The sequence below is a fragment of the Sinocyclocheilus rhinocerous genome, unplaced genomic scaffold, assembly GCF_001515625.1.
Source record: "Sinocyclocheilus rhinocerous isolate Xijiao unplaced genomic scaffold, SAMN03320098_v1.1 scaffold1686, whole genome shotgun sequence".
Taxonomy (NCBI): domain Eukaryota; kingdom Metazoa; phylum Chordata; class Actinopteri; order Cypriniformes; family Cyprinidae; genus Sinocyclocheilus; species Sinocyclocheilus rhinocerous.
In genome coordinates, this window is record NW_015658988.1 from 284,078 (window position 1) to 291,740 (window position 7,663).

Consider the following 7,663-nt stretch of genomic DNA (forward strand, 5'->3'; position numbering starts at 1 on the left):
TATAACAATTAGACCACTCTTGTATTTCCTCATGCATTTAATGGGGTGTGATCATTTTCAGTCTGGTTCTGCGGGGGTTGAGTTCTGTTTAAAAGATGCGCAGGGAGGAAGTTTTCACAAAATTGGGTGTGAAGGTGAACATATCTACTGGTAAAGACACATCTACAGGTAAATAAAAACAAGCATATCTTTATGTTAAGCATAACTTGGGTTTGGTTAAGCATACATTTTTTTTGGAATACAAAATCTAAGACTACTATTGACCGTATTGTTTGGTAAATTGTATTTTTTGTATTTTATATATTTATATACTAATAAATATACAGTTAATTATAATTAATATACAAGGAATAATATATAAAAACTTATTTAACAGCATAAACATGTGAGTGAAATATTGAAGAGAGATTACCTAGAAAGAGTTCAAAAATTATCTATCTCTCTATATATATACCTGTATATATCATCTATCTATCTATCTATCTATCTATATTTATTTGTTTATTTATTTGAAGTATACATTACTTTTTTATTGCATTACTTTTAGAATTAATTCCATAGAGTAAATGCGTATTATATCAGATTTTTCATCCTTATTCAGATTAATTTGATTAAATGCATATATAGTCTTTCCTTCAGACATGGAGAGCAAGCTGATGCTTTTGGTGGTTTGTGTGATTGATTGTGCAGTGTTGTGCATTAAGGCTGATGGGCACCTATCAACGCCAACAAATTTGACTCTAAGAATACCATTTATGCCTTTCCACCATTATTTGGTCCAAAGAACCATTATTTCCCTTTCAAACAACGTTGTACAAAAAGGTAATTTGTTTAGAATCCACATCAAACTCAGTTTCTGGCGAGCCACTGTTCTGCAGAGTTTAGCTCCAACACACCTGCTAGGAAGTTTTTAGCACTCCTTGATTAGCTGGGTGTTAGGATTGAGTTGTGTTGGTTTGGGTGTTTTGGTTTCTTTTTCTCTGTGGCAGGTTCTGTGATTGGGGCGTGACTGGAGCGCACCTGATGCTCGTCATGGCTGTTATTTAAACCTGGTGCGAGAGTTCGTCTGCGCCACTGCTCTCCTGTTGCTCGAGTAGTTTGCCAGAGCCGCGCTCCAATTTTGTGGAATTACGTTTTGTTTTGTATCCACTCACTAGCGCTGACCATACTTCACTTTGTGCATCCATTCACCTGCATTTCATACTGATTGATATGACTGATACTGACTTTGTGATTGTTATTTTTGGTTAATTTTTGTTGTAATATTATGTTTAAAGTTATTCCGCCGGGTCGTCTCTCTTAATGATACATCTCTGAGCCAGGTGTAACACTCGGTCAGGTGTGTTTAATTAGGGTTGTTGCTAAGCTCTGCAGGTCTGTGGCCCTCTAGGAGCTAAGTTTGATATGCTATGATACCCTTGATATGCTATTGTCATTAAAGCAGAGGGTGTAGATGATAATAAATGCATATCCGATATTTCTTTCTTATTTTTCTTACTGATAGTCCAAAATCACCCGCAGTGAGTGTGGAAGAACCAAACTGTGTTTGGACAACCCGAAAGGATGTGATCCTTCAAGCAGCTCTCAGTGTTTCTTCACCTCAGTACAGATTATCTTAAGTAGATCTACCTTCAATCTGACGGTTGAGCTCAGTGGCAACTCCATCGGTTACATTTCTTTAGCAGCTGGAGTGACATCTAGTGTGCCTCAGGTATACGAAGCACATTTTACATCACACTTGCCGGTGTGGACCATACTTCTTAAAGCAAAGCAGATAACTTGTTTTGACTAAAAGTCATAAAATTGAAAGCCAAATTATGAATATAAATGATTTGACAACTACCAGAACCACACAGGTCCACATTAAACCAACAGGAATAGGGATTAAACTAGAAAATACTGATGTTCCAAGCAGCCTAGTTTCCTTCATAAAAGTAGGGTCTAGAATAAAGCTGCAGTGTGAAGTCTCCTTCTTTCATATTTTTAACAGGGAAGGTTAAGATCGTCATCCAGTCACATCTTGTACCTTTTCAGACAGAATTGTGTGTGAAAAAAACATGTCTTCATTATTCCAACCCAATCTCATGAGTAAAAGTAACTATTTTACGAGTTTTACAAAGCATATCAATTGAATTTAATTCATGACAATGGCAATGTACAGTTCTTTGAAAAAAAGCAAAAAAAAAATAAATAAATAAATAAATAGAAATAACAAAAAAAAAACAATTGTAAGCAGATCCTATTAAAACTGTATCAATGAAATTGTACAAATTCAAATTTACCACCATTTTTTGGTGATATTTTTGCAGTTCACACACTTGCTACATATAATCAGATTCCAATCAGATAGGCAAAAAAAATCGGATTTGGACTGAGAGTCTGAACAAGGTTCAAGTGTATTTCCATAGTACTATTGTCTTTAAGGACATATACATTCTGTCATTGAGCTGTGAAGACATCAGGAACAAGGAACGAGAAAGCTTCCAGAGGAAGTAGAAGAAGATATGCAATTGTATACTTTGTGAAAGTGTTTCTTGAAAAAAACTGACATATAAATTCTCCCCCTTCACATCGGTCACAATAGTTCTGTTTTACCATTGCAATTTAAATAAACCAAGTAATTCACAAATTTCAAGAGAACATCTTGCTTTATATTTATTATGAATTTCTTAACTAACCAAACCTCAACAACACTCTTCACACTAAATGACTCACATTAGCGATGAAGCTGTTTAGTTCCCTTTCAGTCGGTCACTTTCGACGTCACGTCAATACCGATGAAATTGGGAGTCTCGCTTGTGAGAACTAGTCTGCTCGTCGCCGAGGGCGGTCTCCTGCCTCTGTCCCCACTCCCGTGCAGTAGCCTCCAGCCAAGCAGTGCTGTGGAGCTGGTTGCAGGGCAGCCGCCTCGTCCCTCCAGGCCCCCGCCAAACCTGGGGGTAAGCGGAAGAGCAAGAGGCCCTGAGATGGGTGACCCAGAGATGGAGAGAGCTGCTTTTCGGGAGTTGGTGAATGCACCATTCCCTCCCCCAGAGGAGGGCCAGGTGAAGAATCTTTTGTTTTGTTTGTCCCACCATCGGTCGACAGTGCCTAAAATCTCGACAAAAGAGCAGTTTCCTCTATCTCTGGGTCCCAAGAGGGCACGGAGAGTTGTGGATGGTTCGAACCCAGACCACACTCATCCTCCTCTGTTGCCAGCGGGCAGCAGTGGGTGGTTCGAGAACGCTATCAAGGCCCTACTCACGCACCCTCTGCCCAACCCTGGAACCAGGTAAGTGTTGCACCGCACACTCAGACCCCTCTTCAGACCATCCATGAGCTGCCCAAGCCGGGTCCCTGCGTTCCACCTCGCTGCCCCACTGCGGGTACGTCGATGGTTCTGCTGGTCCTGCTTGCACGGTTTCTGGGAACTTGGCTAGTGCTGCCCAGCCCGTCTTGCTGGCTCCTTCGGACCATCAAACTCGGCTATGTGATTCAGTTTGTCCGGCTTCCCCCAAGTTCAGGGGCATCATCTTCACATCAGTGAAGGCAGCCGATGCTCATGTCTTGCGTGCATAGATCGCAGTCCTGCTGGCGAAGGACGCGATAGAGCCGGTCCCTCCAGCCGGTATGAAGTCGGTTTTATAGCCCCTACTTCATTGTACCCAAGAAAGGCGGTGGGTTACGACCAATCTTGGACCTGCGTGTCTTGAACCAGGCCCTTCACAGGCTACCGTTCAAGATGTTGACGCAGAAATGCATCTTCGAGTGCATCCGACCCCGAGATCGACAGCGATCAACCTGAAGGATGCACACTTTCATGCCTCGATCCTTCAGCAACACAGACCATTTCTGCAGTTCGTGTTCAAAGGCCGAGCATATCATTAGAAGGTCCTGCCCTTCAGCTGTCTCCCCGTGTCTTCACTAAAGTTGCGGAGGGGGCTCTTGTTCCCCTGAGAGAGCAAGGTGTTCGCATCCTCAACGACTGGCTCAGACTAGCACAGTCTCGGGATCGTTTGTGCGAGCACAGGGACCTGGTGCTCAGACACCTCAACCAGTTGGGTCTTTGGGTCAATTGGGAAAAGAGCAAACTCTCCCTGATGCAGAGAATCTCTTTTCTCAGTATGGAGTTGGATTTGGTCGAACAGAAAGCACGCCTCACACAGGAACGTGCTCAGTCGGAGTTAAACTGCATGACTTCGTTCAAAGACAGAACAGCAGTCCCACTGAAACAATTTCAGAGGCTCCTGGGGCAAATGGCAGCTGTAGCGGCAGTCACGCCGCTGGGGCTGTTTCATATAAGACCGCTTCAGCACTGGCTCCATGGCCGAGTCCCGAGGTGGGCAGTCTCGGGGGTGTGGAATGGCCCCCAACTGCAGTGGCATATCAATTACCTAGAGTTGTTAGCAGTGTGCCTTGCCTTGAACCGTCTTAAAGGGCGCTTACAAGGCAAACACATACTGGTGCGTATGGACAACACTGCGACCATTGTGTACATCAACCGACAAGGTGGTCTGCGCTCCCGTCACATGTCGCAACTCCCCCGCCAGCTTCTCATTCGGAGTCAGAAGCATCTGAGGTCGCTTTGTGCCATTTATATTACGGGTCTGCTGAACCATGCGGCCGATGAGCTGTCACGAGCTGCACTCTCGGGAGAATGGAGACTCCATCCCCAGACGGTCCAGTTGATTTGGAGACGTTTCGGAGCCGCTCAGGTAGACCTGTTTGCCTCTCTAGTAACGTCCCAATGCCAGCAGTTCGGACGCAGTGGCACACAGCTGGCCGCGAAGCCTGCGAAAATATGTGTTACCCCCAGTGAGCATTCTCGCACAGACACTGTACAAAGTCAGTTGAACCCTCCTCATCCTCCCTCTATACCATCTTGGGACCTGACTCTGGTGCTCAAAGCACCAGTCGAGCTAAAGTTTCTTTCAATGGAAACTCATCCTCCTGGTTATATTGGCCTCCATCAAGAGGGTAGGGGATCTGCATGCATTTTCAGTTGACAAATCGTGCCTAGAGTTTGGTCCGGCTGACTCCCAGGTAACACTGAGGCCCCGGCCCTGTTATATATATTATTACCACTTGTAGCAGGAAAATGTATCATAAATGTTAAACAGTAGCATTTTTACTCGTTTTACTATTGACTTTTGGTCCTAACTGCACATGCATAAACACTGAGTTGATAGACTGTCATTTTGCACTTTGTTTTATAGGAACAATACTGGGAGAGCCAAAGAGTGTATTTGGATCCTCTGCTCTGGTGAATCTAGCTAATGTCAACTCCACTAATGTTGTAATAGCTAATTCAAATGCCAGCATCTCAATCACTAGCCTACTGAGTCATGGTAAACGCATTTCTAAGATGTTCTCCAATGATGTGTTAAATCACAGTTGATTTAAATAAAAAAGAAATCTCAATGCATACAGTTCAAATAACTATCTTGTCAGACTCTGTTCCGTGTTCAGTGTGTGTTTTGCTTCCTATGTTTCCTTTTGCCCTTATTTGGTCCTTCCCATTCCTGTCATTATGATCATTCCAGGTGTTCCCCGTTCAGTTCATTTGTTCCCAGGTGTGTCCCATTAGTTCCCCTGTACTTAAGCCCTGTGTTTCCTTGTCTCCAGTGTCAGGTATTGAATGTCTGTGGATGTGTCAACCTCTCCTGCTATGTGGTTTTCCTGGTTCCCTTAAAGACATTAAAATCTCCTGTGTTGATGTACTCCTGGTCTCCTCGTTCCTCACTCTGCGCTCCGCGCTCCAACACAGTAACAGAATACCTGACCAATACAGAACAGTAAGCGGCGCCCCCTCTCCCCTTGTCTGTGTTCCGTTTTTTGGAAAAGTTTTTTGTTTCCCGGTTATTTCTCCCCACGGCGATGGAAATAGCCGCTCGGTTCTCCGCCTTAGCCTGCCGAAATCTCCCATTCTTCGAGTACGCCTGGGAATTCTGCGGGCTCACCGCGGCGACGTCATTGGATGATGCCACCATCAATTCTCTGTTCTGGCTCGGGGCCAGGGGCTCCTGTTCCAGAGTTTAGCCCACGGATGGCTCCTGTTCCCGAGTTTGCGAGTTTAGCGCACGGAGAGCTCCAGTTCCCGAGTTTAGCCCACGGAGGGCTCCTGTTCCCGAGTTTAGCGCACAGAGGGTTCCTGTTCCCGAGTTTAGCCCACAGAGGGCTCCTGTCCCCGAGTGTAGCCCAGTGAGGACTCCTGTCCCCGAGTTTAGCCCAGTGAGGGCTCCTGTCTCCGAGTTTAGCCCAGAGAAGGCTCCAGTAAATCCAGCCCAAAGAGGGTTCCTGTTCCCGAGTTTAGCCCACAGAGGGCTCCTGTCCCCGAGTGTAGCCCAGTGAGGACTCCTGTCCCCGAGTTTAGCCCAGTGAGGGCTCCTGTCTCCGAGTTTAGCCCAGAGAAGGCTCCAGTCCCCGAGTGTATCACAGAAAGGGCTCCAGTTCCCATGTAGAGCCCGAGGAGGGCTCCAGTCCCCAAATCAAGGGCCACTTTTCCCGAGTTAGGCCTACGGAGGGCCTCTAAAGACAACATTCTCCCCAAGGATTTTTGGGGGGAGGGTAGTATTGGTCCGTCCAGGGCTCCCCGAGCTCCCTGTTCCACCATGGCTCCCGAGCTCCCTGTTCCACCATGGTCCTGAACTGTATGCTCCGCCATGGCCTCCTGAACTGCCTGCTCTGCCATGGCTTCCTAGTCTGCCTGCTCCACCATGACCCCTGACCCTGGCACACTGCTACGTGTGTTTTTCCTGGTTCCCTTAAAGACATTAAAATCTCCTGTGTTGATGTACTCCTGGTCTCCTCGTTCCTTGCTCCAACACAGTAGCAAACGTGACATATCTATTTTCCTGAATTACAGCTGCAATTTGCCTACTCAGTATCTTCTTGCATCTGATCTGATGGGACCTGAGAGAAACCTGAAGACTAATCATTGCTATGGAGTATTATAGATATGTACTAGCATCAGCATTTTTTCCTAAAATATTCATACCCCCATCGCCTTCTTTCTTTATTTGATTATTAGATTATTAACATAGGAAACCCATGTATTTTTGACATATACAGGGTGTTAGACACATATATATAAAGCCTAATTTTTTATTGTGGTCTTGAAATGATCATGAAACTTTTTGAAGTTATATTAAAAGCTTATTAACAAACATTAGAAAGATTGATTGACAGAGATGTGACAGACATTTTGGTTGGTGATATTATCTATCATACACACAATGAATAATATCTCCAATGCACATTTTACATTAACACCATTTTAAGAATCTCTGTCTACCACAAAACAATATTTATTATATATTGCAGAGCTAATTGAGAGTGGGGTGTACATGCTTTTGCATTTGTTGACATGACATGGTTTGATTCTAACGATACAAACAAATAGTAATAAATCAATTATAAACAAGTATTCTGGAAATTCTAGTTATCTAAGCTGACCTTTCTGCAGGGATACTAACATTTTTCCATTAAATAAATAAATACATTAAAAATAATATATTAAACATTAAACATTGTGTCACAATGGCTTCTTTGTTTTACAAATAGAAACACTATATTTGTAGAATATTATATATTTGTCCAACTTAATTCTGTAATTTAATATTTCATGTAACGGTCTCTTAGACTGAACATTTAAAAACAATAAAATACATTTAAAATTGCAAAT